This window comes from Strix uralensis, chromosome 12, assembly GCF_047716275.1.
Source record: "Strix uralensis isolate ZFMK-TIS-50842 chromosome 12, bStrUra1, whole genome shotgun sequence".
Classification (NCBI taxonomy): Eukaryota; Metazoa; Chordata; class Aves; order Strigiformes; family Strigidae; genus Strix; species Strix uralensis.
Window position 1 is genome coordinate 3,241,459 of NC_133983.1, and position 15,501 is coordinate 3,256,959.

The following is a 15,501-nucleotide window of genomic DNA, read 5'->3' on the forward strand; positions in this document are numbered from 1 at the left end:
GCCTCTCTCCAGCTGCGTTCATAGAAGAGATGAGAGCAAGGCACTGTCTTCTGACAAACTGGGCAAATGAAATTACACTTGTTTTCCATGCTACCTAAATCTTCCAAATTTGACTGTCATTCACTCCTATAAAGATTTAAAATCCAAATTCAGCAAAGAGGGAGACACAGGGGTAGAGGAAGAATATGTCTCAGTGAAGAAGAAATGCAACAGGGTGCTGGTTTGTTTCTACTCAGCCTAATCAATCTGGTTACCAGCTTCCTAATGTTTAGAGCAGTAATCAATGAAAGAAAGTACTAGCTGTGGAATACTAGCAAAGCATTCTTCATAAAACCTGAAATTTGTTTTGAAATCTTATTCAAGGGTTTGCTCATCCATTCCTTGAGCCATTATTTCAGGCTAAACAAACTCTGTCTTTCTATTTAAGAACAATTTGTACTGCTCTAACAACTATTCCCTCTGGCACCAGGATGATCATGTAGCATTAGAAGAATTCAGAAAGATATTTTAGCTCTTCTGTAAATTCCCTCTTTGTCTGTTTCCCTGCACAACAGGAGCCCCACAGAGGATGACCCGATGCTAGATTTCTCACTTCAAGGTAGTGAAAAGTTATCATGGTGTGCTCAGATACCTGTGTCTGTAGTCATGTGGATGGATGCTGGGATAAAACACAGTGGTGTTTCTGCTGTGTCAAAGAGCATCGCTCAGGAGTGCACAACCCAAAGCATCCGCTCTACTGCTCTATAAAAAGTCTAGCTTTTAATTTCAAGTTCAGGCTTTGCTTTGTTCGGGTTGCAGAGTGAAAGCTGTGTCCTGCCACCTGTAGGAAACACATCAAAAGCATGTAAGGATGAGAGAATTGACAGCCTGTAATAAGATTGTGTTGTAAATAACGATAGGGCAGATACATCTAGATTCAGTAAATGTGCTTTCATGGCAGCCAAGCATCCCAAACCACACACCATGGACATTACCCTGTCAAGTGCTTCATTGCTGTTACAGTTCGGGGGGGGGTTTCTTTTAAACTTATATATTAAACAACCAAAAGTCTTAAATGAAATGTCACATCCAATTTGACACCCAAGACATGAAGCCTGCAGCTGCCCGTGGCCAACCCTGGCAGGTCTGCTCTCTGTGTCAGCTCATCGGCCTGGCAGACAGATCTGTGGCTTCCTCCTGACTCGCTGGCAGCTGTGCACGCTCTCCTGGACCAGAGATTTGTGGGTTTATGTATTCAGCACGATACCAAATCCTCTCTGTGGTAGAAGGTGCTCCGGCAAACCTTCCAGCCTTCAGAAGAGTCCTGGGTGCCTGCAGCCAGGAGCGCAGGGGTGGCTGCATCCCCAGCTCCTCCCCGGGAGAGCAGCAATAGGGGATGTTTAGCAAATTGTGTAGAAACAGGCAGTGCATATGCTTTCTCCCTCGTGGGCTCTAGAGTTAGCATTTTTCTGTGCTGGAGGCTTTATTCTCATCGCTGCTTAATAGCTTCTGATGGCTTTATATTTGAAGAATTTGTCCAGTTGCTCTCTGGATTTACGGCTGTTAGCCTCTACAGCCTCCTGTGGCAGTGTGTTCCAAAGGAAGGAATACTCCCTGCAAAAGTACTACCACTTTTGTGTAATTTCTGACTAACAGCATTATTTCAGGCCCTCAGGTTCCTGTTTTATGACAAATCGTGACCAATTTTTCCTTATTCACATTTCCCAGGCCATTCATGCTTTTACAAACCTCTCCCATCTGTCTCCCATATGATCTCTAGGATGAGGAATCCTGTTCAGTCTTCATACAAAAGCTGCTTCATACTTTTAATTGTTCTTTCTGCCTTTCTCTATTTAATTTCAAATGCTTCAGCTTGTTTTTTTGAGATCAGAACTATACCAAAGATTTCAAGACCCACACGGCCGTAGGTTTAGACAGTGAGATGATAGTTTTCATGGTGTTTATTTTGTAGCAGTTTGTTGTCTTGATTATTGTAGAGCATTAGCTCGTGTTTCCATAAACCCGAGCTCGAAGCACTGTGCATGTCTCCCATTTCTTGAGTCCTGGCTCCTCTGCTTGCCAATGTATGCCAAGGATTCAGTGGAGGGGAGAGGCAATGCTTATAAAGCATTCTCGCCTCTGTAACTCTCCTGAATGTCAGTTATTTTTGTATGCTAAGTTGTCCATTATAGAAAGCAGATTGTCCAGTCATTGTAAACATTGCTGCTGTCCTCGCAATGTAACTCATCTCTGGCCACAATCCCTACTGCTCCAGACTCCCTTAAGAGCAGAGAAATTGAGGCTATACAGGCATGAAGGCTGAATTCTCCATGTGTGGAGATGAATGAATGACTCTAGAGATCTACTATTTTAAGGGTGAGTCTTGCTTCATTCCCCAGCACCACTCCAAAGAGGAGGCTTGCTTTTTTTTTTTTTTCCCCCCCCAAAACGAATGCAATTCTGATGTGTTGTGTCTGGCTTAGGATTTCAGGAGTCCACCCAGCACACATCCAGCTCTCTCCCTGTGTTGTTCCACGGTAGCTGTTTAAAGGCAGGTCCTTCCACTGGCTGCCTTTCTGTGACCTCTGCAGTGAGGAGGAGGCTCAGCCTTTGCAGAAGGATGCTCTCTGGGGTATGGCTGGGTTGCTGCACTTGTCTGTTGGGGCTGGCTCTGAGGCTTTAAGCACCACTCCATAGAAATGCCATTTCTAGAGAGCATGTCTGATGTTTGCTGGTTGCATCTCACCTGGGAAACACTTGCCTGCAAGAGGAAGAGTGGGCTTGGTACTGAAGTTTGAGCTCAGTTGACTCCCAGGAGTTACTTGGGAAGAAGGAAGGTTTGAAAGCTCTGGAAATGAGGGAGCCTTTGGTGGGAGTCTGTTCGGGAGGGTGACGTGCTGGCAGGTACTCCAGTCATTAGTCAGTTGATGTGCACAGCCAGGGACACTCTCCTCTTCAGCTGGGTCTGAGGTGGAAAGCAAAAATGCCCTCACTCTGGCCGTTGAATGGCTTGGGAAGACCCAGTGTAGACTTGCAGACTCAGGCATAAGCAACAGGGTCCTGGCTGAGGAAATGGGCTTACAGGACTGTAATGGGCAGGTTGGGGTGGGCCGTGCCCCACCAGTCTCATTTTGACATGTCTTCACAAACCCACAGCAAGGGAGGGCGCTGCTTCTGCAGCACAGTGAAGCTCTCTTCTGTGTCCCATCCTGCCCTGGGCTGTCACTTGTTCCTCCGAACCTCCCTTTTCTGCCCACATGCTCCCAGGCATCTTTGCTTGTCAGCAACAAGGGATCAGGAGAGACACAACACTGGTGGTGTGTCTGCAGGAGACCCTGGGCAAGCCGTGACTGAGGTGGGACTCCTCAGAGTCACCTGAATGATGTGGATGCAGAATTCCCTGTGACCTGAGTGGGATGGCAACACAAAGGCCACCTGGGCACATCTGAAAAATCTCACTTGGGGATAAATAAGGTGCTGAAGGTGGTGCCCAGGACATCCTCACTCTGTACACGGGCAGCTATCAGGATGTGATAAATGTGCTGCTCTGTGGGACTGCTAATACAGCTAAAAACTGTAACGCTTTCCTCTGTCCTCGTACTTCCATCAGCAAGTGAGATGAGAAAAGACTCCCCTTTGGTTTTTCCAGGTGAAGATATTCACACAAGCCTTTATGGAGCAGCTGTAGATGTCAACATCAGGCTGGCCAGGAACTCCTTAACAGTTGAGAAGAGTTACCTCATGCTGTCAAACCACAGATCCGTGGTGATTCACAATCGGAGTGAAATCATAGTCCACTTCCAGTGGAAGGCTTTTGTTACTCAGGAAGAGGAGGATCATCAGAAGCTGAGGTTCATTTGAAGGATTCATTTCAGTAAGATACACTGCCCAAGGGTAAAGCTAATGTATGGTCTCAAGGGGTATTGGTGCTTTTGAATGGTTTAGGACAAGTAAACCATCCATGGCATCAGGTTATGTGTCCTGGGCTTTAGGGTAATGGAGCTCAGTGCCTCCCATTCCAGCTCCATCCATACTCCAGCTGAGGATGGTGTTTTGGGGAGGAAAGGTTGATTGCAATGACTGGATTTCCTCAGAGAGCAAATCTGCATTTGTGGGAGCCCCAAACCACTGAGATCCAGAGACCCCTGGGCTATGGAGGGTCCATGAGACTGAGGAAGGTGTCAGCACTTGTTCCCTGGGACTGCACTGAGTAGCAGCACTTAACATAGCTGCAGGTAGCACAACTGTTACGATATTCACTGCAGCTTCTTCCACTCCAGCTTTGATAAGGTGGCAGGCTCCTTCTCCAGTAATGTGCAGGTAAAGTGCTTCGTTGGCCCAGCAAGTCGAGGCTGTTCTGCTGTAGGATGTTGAATTGCCTTGCACTGTCCCCGTTTCCAGCACAACGAGGTATTTCTACCCTTCCTTAGAGACTGGGGAGGTGAAGGGTTCCGCAGGGAAGGTAGGGCAGCACAGGACAGAGTGCTTTTGGGCTTCAGCACCCTGTGTCTTCGTGGTGCTGAGAGATGGGGCAGGTTCTTCAAAGGGTGTCTGTGGTGAAGCTTTGAAATTCCCCTTTCAGGCAGCAGAGAAACGCTTATAGCCCAGGGGGATGAATTGGAAATGACACCCAAAAGTTTGGGTGATTAAGGGAATCCTTGTGGGACTTTTCAGACTTGCCCGGTGTAGGTGTAAGGAGTTAGCGTGAACCCTTAGCTGATCAGGAAACTGCCTTAAACTGGAGCACTTTTTAAGGGCTTTTGAGCAAATAAAGTTCAATGTAATTAGGTCAGAAATGCCTTGAAGGCCAAAACTAGTTTTCCACTGTTCCCTATTTTTAATTACAGTGTGTGACTTCCATGCAAGCTCAGTGTGTTAAAAGAAAATCTCATTACCTTCTCTTGGCACTTGCCTGGACCATTCCTTTACTGTCTCTTCCCACCTGCCTGTCTCAGATTGGACCCTGAGTGATCCTCTTCCCCTCAGAACAAACCAGGTTTTTGCACAGTTACCTTCAGCCTGATTCTTTTCCAATTACATTTGATCTTGTGCCAGTTTGTGTCCTAGACTCTGACCAGGACGTTCTGTTCTTCCTACTTGCAATCTTAGGGATGACCATAGCTCCAAGGCCACTGTCCTGCTGTCAGAGAAGCTTTTGAGATCTCAGAGCAGAGAGGACTTTTTCCATGAGAGGAGGCAATGCAGGACCCTGCTCTGGGCTGTGACCCCAAAAGAGTCAGATCATTAGAAGGTCTCTCCAGGAGAGACCTATCTCTAGGGAGAAGCTCTATCTCCCTCCTGCAGGACTTTCTGGGATGTAATGGTGGAATTACTGTCCATTGATGGAGGTTGAGTTGAGGGTTGCTCATCGGTGGCTGGAAGCCCTCCTCACATGCAGCGCTGTAGGTCAGCCATGGAGAAACATTTCCCACTGCACTCCAGGGGGAGCGAGCCAAAGCAAGTATTTTTAGCGCTGGTGCCAGCCTTTGCCCGAGGCTCTGTCTGTGTACAGCTAGTAACGTCCATGACTGTATTTCCTTTCGAACTGTATTTGAATTTAGCTGGGTGATGATCACTATCTTGTTTATACTCCGTTGCCTCGATTTGCTACATATGGAGCCTTCTACTCATCCCCCCAGAGTTGTCACTTGCTGGTTCTTCATGGCCAGGGACTGGAGCGTGAAGGGGGGACAGCAATATGCCAGCTAGGAAGCAACTGCTCTGTAGCCGTGCTCCCTTATCTCTTGGTTGTGATCTTTAAATGCTAGAATGATTTCTGCTACAGCTACCAAGTAAGGGAGAGATTAACTGCATTAAAGCCCTACAGAGAAGGCCAAAAAGAGGAAGAAGATAAGGTGGTTCAAGGCTAGACGAAAGGGTTTGGATTCAGAGATGCTGGTCCAGACTTCTTTAGTGGGTGACGCTAGGCAACGTCCCTTCCCTCTCAGGGCCTCTGTTTTCATGCATATAAAGCCCTTAATTTCACCAAAGTGATGCGATGCCTGAATTCATTAGTTTGCTTCTACAGGGCTCTGGGATCCTCTGGTGGAAGGCAGCATAGGGAACAGAGAGCACATTTAGCTTGCTTATCCCTGCAGGTCCAAAAGAGAAGAAAAAAAGAGTGATGCCAGTAGCCTGCAGCTGAAACCCAGCTGCGTCTCCCCTTGCCAGTGAAGCCCTGCAGTGGGTGCTCCTTCATCTTGATCTGCCTCCCCCAAGCAGCTCTGTGGTAGGAAAAGCCAGTTGAGGTTGTTGGTGGGTTCTCCATCAGTTGTGGCAGAGGCTTTGAGCCAGGAGGCTCTTGAAGGCTGCTGGCTTTCAGAAACCTCTTCTGAGCTTGTAAACTACGTGCCGTGCCAGCAAACAACAAGTGATAATCTGATCCGTGTGGGACCCCGTGGCTTGGGGTCAGCCCCTTGCTGAGCAGCTGCTGTTCCTCCCCGAGCGCTTTGCTGCCCCTGCGCTCACACGACAGTCTCTGCAAATATGTTGCTTATTAAATTATCCGCTTGGTTTGTCTCTCCCCGTGGCCGCAGGCTGCAGAGGCAGAAAGAGGACAAGATGGATCATTGTCTGAGGGAGTGCGAGGTGGACCCCGCTCTCCCAGAACGCCTTTCCCTTCTCTCCTGCACCTTTCAGAACGTGCAAGGGGACTCCATGCTTTTCTCCGACGATGTGTTCACCCTTGAGCCGGTGGTAAGCGATAGATGAGAACCTCCCTTTCTTCTCCTCCCTGGCTGAGGTCACTTGGCAAATCCCTGCATCAGCTGGCTTGATGTACCAAGAGAAAACACCAGGTTTCTAGTGAGGCAGAGCTTGTTGCAAAAAGCATTTCTGTGGGCTCCCGACAGAGAGCAAGAGCCTGCCTAAAGCTGAGCTCTGCTGCAAGGACTATAAATTAAGAGCACTTAATAAGTGTCCTTACACTATTCAGAGCTATCAATTATTATGAGTAAAGGCACACGTCACGTGTAGCATATGGGGATTAACAAAGGATATTAGAGCACTGTCAGTTCACATATTGACCTGAGGAATGAAATGGTCCTCTGTGGAAAGGAGGCCAAATTCAGCCCAGATTTGATCACAGACATACCATGGCTTATACCACGGCTGAATCTCCCTTCCAGTGTCATCTGTGAGCCTGGACACAAGACTGGCAGATTTAAATGGACTTTCTGAGTTCTGTTGCACATAGGTACAGAAATTTTGTTGCTTTTCTGTTTATGCAAGCAAAACCCCATGTCCTTCAATCAACCAGAGCCCTGACTGGGAGTATTTGCGTGGTCTGAGATGAAGAATGCCCACTGTTTGAGCAATGCAAAATCCCTTTCCATCTTGGAGTAAATCCTAGAATAATCTCAACCTCTTCTTTCTTTTAAAACAGGTGAAACTAATTATTTTTTTTCAAGGAAGGGAATCACATTGTTGGTTACTCCTACATCTCATGTAAGGCTGAGAGCCACCAATGTCAGCACAACTGCAGTTTCACACCACTACAGCTGACAGCAGCATGATGTGACCAAGAGACTCTGTCAGAGCAGTAGGAATATTGTAGAGAGTGGGAGCTGATCAGCTGAGCATTAAGAGCACCCTGTGGTGTGTCAGAGCTGGCTTTGGAGTGTGTCCTGTTGCTTTACAGTCGGGCTATGGCTCCACAATGAGCTTAACCTGCTCTTGAGCTCCTGAAGTGCATTAAGGTGAGGTCCAGAAGTCCGGCTGCCTACAGCACCGAGCCCTGGTACTCCAGGTAGTGATGTACAGACATAAAGTGTAGCCTGGCCTCAAGTCTTGAGTGGAAAACTTTCCTAAATAGCTATGTTAATGTTACACAGTTTGCTCTAGGACTGAATATAAGTGGGCTACTGCATGAGTCTCTCCCCTTCCGTGTTGTCCAGCATTATCAATCCTTTGATTTCCATTAATTTTGTTATTTATGGAACAATCAGTTTCACATTCAGAGTTTTGCTTGTGTCTATCTTCCCCCCAGCATACGGGTGTCTTTACATCAAATGATAGTAAGTAGAAGAAGAAAAGGATCTGGGGGTTCTAATTGAGAAGCGGCTGACCATGAGCCGGCAGTGTGCCCAGGTGGCCAAGAAAGCCAACGGCATCCTGGCTTGGATTAGAAATAGTGTGACCAGCAGAAGCAGGGAGGTGACAGTCCCCCTGTGCTCTGCACTGGTGAGGCCACACCTGGAGTGTTGTGTCCAGTTTTGGGCACCTCAATACGAGAGAGATCTCGAGGTGCTGGAGCGAGGGCAGAGGAGGGCAACGAGGCTGGGGAAGGGCCTGGAGAATAAATCCTGTGAGGAGAGACTGAAGGAGCTGGGACTGTTCAGTGTGAGGAGGAGAAGGCTGAGGGGAGACCTCATCACTCTCTACAGCTCCCTGAAAGGACGTTGTAGAGAGGTTGGTGCTGGTCTCTTCTCACAGGTGATTAGTGACAGAACAAGAGGGAACAGCTTTAAACTGCAACAGGGGAGGTTCAGACTGGACATGAGGAAAAAATTTTCCCAGAAAGAGTGGTCAGAGAGTGGAATAGGCTGCCCAGGGAGGGGGTGGAGTCACCACCCCTGGGTGTGTTTAAGGGTCGTTTGGATGAGCTGTTGGGGGATGTGGTGTAGGGGAGAACTTTGTAGAGTCGGGCTGAGGGTTGGACTCGATGATCCCGAGAGTCTTTTCCAACCTGAGCGATTCTGTGATTCTGTGATTTTTCTCCTCTTTATCAAATGTAGAATCTAAAAATCCACTGCGCTGGCTTCCACAACCTTCTCTCGGGTGACAGCCCTGTAACTTTTAGTTTGGGCAGACACCCCTGTGGCACTGCCATGTAAATCTGCTGGAGAGGCCCCCTAGAGATGGGACCTTGCTGCCTCAGACCTTCTGGCCAAAAGCGGCTGCTCTCTTCTTCCCACCTCTCACCCGTGATGTGTGGGAGCACCCCACAGAAATAATGAAACCCTTGTAAGAAGTGACTGGAGGAAATAACTGCTTCCAGAGGTTAGGAGGCTGGTGGAGGGAGAGTAGTCTTGGAAACGCTTTCTGGGCAGGATGGTTTTGCAGGGTTTGTGCAGAAGCTTTGCTGTGTTAGTGGACCATTAGCTGCCAGTATTTTCAGGTGTTGCAATCTGTAGAAGCTGCAACAGGTCACTTCTGTATGTATAGGGTTAACTCGCTGATGAAAATAACAACAAAAAAGAGGAGGCAGTGATTTTGGTGTTTCCATGTGACCGTGAACATTTTGAGCAGCCGTCCAAGCCTGTGGGAAACAAGCTGTTATGCAACTCTGACTTTCCGAGCACATCTCAAATTTGGTTTATTTTTGCAACTACACATGATATGTCAGCAGAGGCAGCTGTGATAGAGGCCCAGGTGGCTACCAAAGGACAAAGTCCTTGCTTTTTGCTGCATCCTCCTCACCACAGCTTAGCTGTAAGTCACATTGCAGACACGTGGGAGCTGACTCCTTGGAAATGGAAACCAGAGGAAAGGGAGGACAAGGATTTGTTACTGTTGCGCTGACCTTGACAAGTCATCACTGTCCTGTGGTTGCCTGGTAGTGACTCCTCAGTGTCATGTGTGAACTCTGAGCCCGTGGAGGTGGTCTTCAAGATGTCCAGGTTATGAAGCTGCTACTGTTGTTGATCCAGAGGTTGGGCCAGGAGGTGACAGTGTTGTTTGTTGCTGCAAATCTGCACCTCAGCTGGGGAACCAAGCTGTTCCCCATCCAGATGAGAGGCTACTGCAGAGCACTTTGGTTTTTGGCAGAAGGCACCATCTCCAGTGGGAGCCGTGGTCCATCCCACAGCTCCCTGTGGGTTCAGTTATTTATGGAAAGAGGCAGATGTTAGCTTTGGCACTGCCTTTCTCTTAAGTGCCCTGAGCTGACAGGATGCACTTTGAGTGTCATTTTAGTATTTCTGTTGCCAGCTCTGTCTTTGACTGCTTTGAGCAGTGATTTCCTTTCCATGGGTTGCCTTCCCCCTCTGCAAAGCAAATCAAAGCAGGTGATTTGGCCAGCAGTTGGTGGTGCCTGGCTTTTCAAGACCAGCTTTTTCTTATTCAGGCGGGTGGAGATCTAGCAGATTCTCATCATTTAGGGGCTGAGGGAGGAGAAATAGGATCTGCATGTATTTATGGTTGGGTTCTTGCTGAGAGATCACTTCTGTACCTGTGAGTCACGGTGTGCCATCTCCTCCCGTATCACCTTGCTTTATGCTGTAGCAAAGCCAGGGTATGACAGCTGGAGTGATTGTGCTGTATCATCATACATCCACCGTCTGTATTTTATGCCACCTGCCAGTTGCAGCCTGTCTGTGGCCAGAAGTGTTGCAGTATCATGTTCACAGCACTGCATGGTTTTATATCTGTCCTAGTTACCATCCAGGGTAGTCTTCCATGCTCTGACTCAACTGCCATCCTATAGAGAACACGCTAGCCCAGGCAGACCGCTGGCTCCTGAGGTGCCCTGAGGCTCGGACGCATGTAGCAGTAGTCTGTAAGGGTGGGTGATGAAGCATTTCCTTTTAAGCAGCAGTTCTTTTTTCCCTGTGGGGTAGCAGGAATGTGAGGAACCTCTTCAACAGCCTATTTTAATTTCCCAGGAGAAATAACTCACAATATTTTCTAGTTTTATAGTCTGACATACAACAGTAATGACGGGAGAAATGACAAATGTTTCCCAGAATAGTTACATCTTTAAAGAATTTGTTTTAGCCACGGAATAGTAGAATAAAGCGTAACTGATTATTTCTTCTTGCCCTCCACCTTTGAGTCAAATGTTCTGGCTTCTAGCTTCACTGACAATACAGGGAAGCTGTCTGTGGACATACTGCCAAAAGTTTCTGTCCAAATACACTGAAGCCTGCAGCGTGGTGATTTCATATCAAGAGCTCAAGAGACTTGAGTCTATTAACTGCTGGTGCAGGTTTTCTTGGGAGTGAAGAGATGAGTGCAAGGCTCCAGTAATAACACTGCATTAGGATTGTTCCAGAGGGCTGTGCTGATGCATAGAAGAGGATGGGTTTTATTACTAGTTTGTAGGCTTGTTTCCTCTGGTGCCATAGAGGAGTCTCATCTGGCTGTGCCTTGGGCTCCAGCGGCACTTCAGAGGTATGGAGGGATGTCCCTTGTCGGGATCTCGGTGCATCACTGGATGGCTTCCTGGAGCATGGCAAGACCCATCCATGGCAAGGGCGTTTGTGTGCTGCACCCTCGTCTGTTTAGGTTGTAAAAGAAGAAATGAGACTGGCCCAAAGCTTTAGGCTCCCTCACGCACTGTTTAATTAGACACTGTACAGAGAGATCCCAGCAACACCGCAGCAATCACTGTGTTCTCGGCAGTGTTGAGCAAATTGTCCCACCAGGGACTTGGCTGCTCTGAGTAACGGCTGCAGGGACTCATTTCCCCTCCCTTGCTGTTTGGAGGTGTACACTTGCAGTGTTCTCCCAGGTTCTTGCTGAAGCTATTTGTTTTGTGCAGTGGAAGTTCACCGTTTTGATGTTCAGTTTGGGTTATCTTGGGCCAGGATCAAATTCTAGTGTCAGACAAACACCACGCAGGCACTGACCCAGCTTTGGTTCCCCTTCTGACAGCAGTGGTGATGCGGGAGTGGCAGGAGGCCAGAGCAACTAGGGCTTTCTGTGTCGTGAGCAGTGTCTCATATCCCACGTGGAGAGCAGCAGGCAGCCGGAGCAGGTTGCAAAGCCCTGATACTGCTCTCCTGCCTTCTGTGCCCACTCGCCCGTAAGCAGAGGGAGCCTTGGACAGTGAGTCCCAGCTGGGGTGACAGGGCCTTGCCTTTGAGAGCTGTTTTCCAAATATCTTCTGCAAAGAAGAAGGCAGGCATGGTTTTCTCTCCAGGAGCTGCTCCGAGATGTCCTGCTGGCCGCAAGCCCTGGCACCCAGCAGCAGGCAGGGTGTCACTGCTGCCTCTGCCAAGGTCCAGCTACCTGGTGCCTGTTAGATGTGTAGGGGCTGCTGGGGACAGGGCTTAGCTGGGGACAAGGGCTTCATGGGGACAGGTCCCAGGGTGGAGAGAGAAAGGATATTGAAGCAGACTTGCTTGCACAAAGCAGTTTTGTGGCAAGAGGAATTGTCCCCTGAGGACAGGATAAGTGTGGGCATTGTTGTCCCAAATCCCAGACCAGGTTAATCCAAAGACTAGAAGGAATTGCTCCATGGGGCAGCTCTTGGTATCCAGCTCAGTGTCTGCAGAGAGCCCAGGGCATGTACAGAGGCTGCTCTCTGGACTAGGAGATAGCATGTAGCCATACACTCCTGGGGCTAGTATACCACGGCTGGGGTGGGAGGACTATCAGAGATTTTTAGCTTACTCAGGGGAGGAGGGGTATCCTCACTTTGACACAAAACTCAGGTGTCCCAGGTTGGTGGAGAACCCAGGATGTTCAGCTTCTACATTCAAGGGGAATGTCGGCTTTGTAGCCCAAGGCTCCGTGTAGATGATCCAAGTTAGGTATCTAAAGTTTATAAGTGTGAATACTCCCACATCTCTGTGTTCAGTGCCCTGAACACTTGGGCATTCAGGCCTTGAAGATTCAGCCCTTATTCCTTCTGTCCGTTGGGACCTCCTTGGAGAAGCTGAGGCTGACAGTGCTGCCCTGCCACCGAGGAGCTCCTGGAAGGTTTTCGCTGTGCTGAGAGGGGCACTGGAAGTACCACAGAAGCCTGGATGGACTCTGTGGTGGGTGAAAGCCTTGTTGTGCCTCCACTTCTGTGAGCTGTAAAATGGGGAAGTGGAACTTACTGAAATGTTTTCTTATGAAGTTCTCTTTCTATTACCTCCTCCCTGCATTAGTCACAACATCTCCCTGTGTGTATTCACCCCTGCGGTCGGGATCGTTGCTGTGCAAGTCATGTTAGGGGCTCAGGCATGCAGAGGATCAGTCTGGCTGGCTGCCAGAGCTTAGTGGGGGAAGAGGTAAGTTTGCCATCCTAGTCCTGTTCACCCGAAGCCAGACAGTGACCAGAGCAGGGCGGGTGGTGTGGGTGCAGCTTGTAGCAAGACAGAGTTGTCACGAGTGTCAAGCACCGACTGTTTCTGATCTCCCACTCTTGTCCCTGCCATCTGGCTCTGCACCACCTTCCTAGGTCTCCTGCCCTGTCAAGTCTGTCCCTGCCTCCGTGATGTATTGCTGTTGCTGTGCTCCAGAACAGTGGGGTAGGATCACCGTGTCGGTTGTATTTCTGTTGCAGATGTGCTGGCCTTGGAGTTCATTGAATCCCAAAGTCAGCTAAACTCACTCAGCTAGAAAAGTGTGCTGTTGTTAGCAGATACATATTCATCAGGCCAACGGTTCTTTTTAATTTGCTTCCTTTCCTGCTTAGCTTCATTTTTTGCTTATGAGTTGTGTTACACTTGCCTCTGTTAACAGGAGATGTATTGCCTCTGTCAACCTCTGAGTCATAACCAAACTGCCCGAAGTGTCTGCAGGGCCAGTATATCTGACTATGGCACGTCAAATAGACCAGTGAATACCATCGGCGTGTGGTCCAGCAAAAGCCAGTGGCAAAACAGTACTTTGTTAGATAGTTAATCTGAAAGACTGATACTGCTGTATTAGGCTCAAAGTTGTTTGTTTTCTGGCCTTGGTGGAAGGAAGGATGCTCTCTGAGTTTCCTGGGAATGATTTGGCTCTGAGACCTTGTTCTTGTTCGTATGAACTCTGCTTTAGAGCAGTCAGTGTTGTGCTAAATGATGACATGGTGTAAAATCTGACTGCTTTTTCAGATAGATCTCAAAGTCTTGCAAGAAATAACACAGTCCCAGCAAATCAGATGCTCAGTTTATGGTGGGTATCGTCTGTCTGACCCAGTGCAAACTCAAAGCTGCCTGCCCTTCGTAATCTGGCTGTGCACAGCCCTTGTAAACCTGATGGCAGAACTACAGTCAAATCCTGGCATCAGTTTTCACCCTTGGCCTTGCTGGTCCTGTCCTGTCTCATTCAAATACCTTCTCCCCGGTTTGCTGTCTGGCACGTGGAGGCTCTACAGAGCGAATGGAGTGATCTGGGTGGCCGTTCTGAAATGGGGCTCGTTTCATTCCCACGGGTTGCTGAACTTCCCTCCCTTTCACTGCCCTGCTGCGTTTTGGTTTTAAGGCTCAGGATGTGCTCTCCTCCCCTGCTTTATGCCCCTCTGTAAGATGAAGACCTGGAGCATGACCACAGCTCTCAGCATCTCAGCAGGGAGTGTTTGTGTAGCTGATGATGCTGGTAAGCCTGGCAAGGCACCGTTTGCGTGCAGGAACTGAACGGGGGCTGTCTGCAGCTCTCTGGGCAGAGAAGCACAGCAGCTGGAGGATCAAACGGCACCACTGGGCAGCTCAGCCCGTGCTGCACCCTTTGAGGGGCAGCACAGAACCCCGTGAGCTGTGTGCTCAGCTACAGCTGGGGGCTCGGAGCAAAGGCAAGCAGCTGCCTGGTGCACCCCCTCTCGCCAGGGACAGTCTGCCCGGGGTGAGACCACTGAATTCAGTCTGCTGAACACACAGTGAGCAGCTGGGTGATGGGCACCGGTGAGTTATTAGACTCTAATTAGCCAAGCCAGTGAAATCTATCATCAGAGTGTTTCTCCTCAGTGGCTCGGCTTAGGCAAGCTCCAGGTGTCGTAGCAGAGCTTATGTTGTTCGGCGCACCCCAAATGCTTTTATTCCTGTCAATCCAAGATAACTCTCTGGGTGCTTGTGAGTCTATGCAGCATCCCTATGGGGCCTGAGGGATCTGATATGTGTCACGCTGACTGGGGGTTGCGGGTCGATGTCCCCAGTTTGCTTCCTCAAGCGCGTGTGTTGTCATATAATAAGGCTCCGTCTTCATCCGGTTGCTTGCTGGATAGAAACACGAAGTACATTTGATCTGGCAAATGTGTTTGCTCTAGGTTTTGAGAAGAATCCAAGTGGCTTTATTCTTTCACACTTCCCTTTTCTTATTATTGGTTTATTGGTTTTTGCAACAGTTTTCTCTACCTGTTCTTCCCTCTGTTCTGTTGACTCTGAGCGGGCTGTGCATTAGGGAATTATTTGCAGCTACAGCCTAATAACTCACCATGTCATAGCTCTTTAATTTTTGTGGGGGCTGCCCTTTGAGCTATAAGGGCTAAGTCGATGGGAAGTATTATAGTTATTTAATATTTATGCTGCAGGAGTGCCGGAGGCTCCACTCAGTTCAAGGCTCTTCTGGACAAAGTAGCGAGGATACCCAGCAGCAAGCAGAATCAAAGCCTCACTTTGTTGATAGAAAAATAACTCTGTTCTTTCTGTCTCCTATAAGCTGAATTTTTCATTCGTTATAGAGTATTATTACAGTTGTCAGAGGTGCCTATATTTATGTCAACAAATACACAAAGAAACATTTGTAATGCTGGGGGTTCAGGGGGTGTCATTGATGTCTTTGTTTAAACCCATTGCAAGAAGTGTGAGCCTTTAGAAGCCAGGCATGCCTCTGAAAATGTGCAACAAGGCTCCCTGGGACTGAGCGCCAGTGCCAGGACTCTTTGGGCGA

General features: G+C 48.6%; 1 pseudogene; it reads left to right on the plus strand.

Annotated features, from left to right (window-relative positions):
- LOC141948652 (hydrocephalus-inducing protein homolog) overlaps window positions 1-15,501 on the plus strand; it is a 68,866-nt pseudogene that overhangs the window by 21,767 nt on the left and 31,598 nt on the right.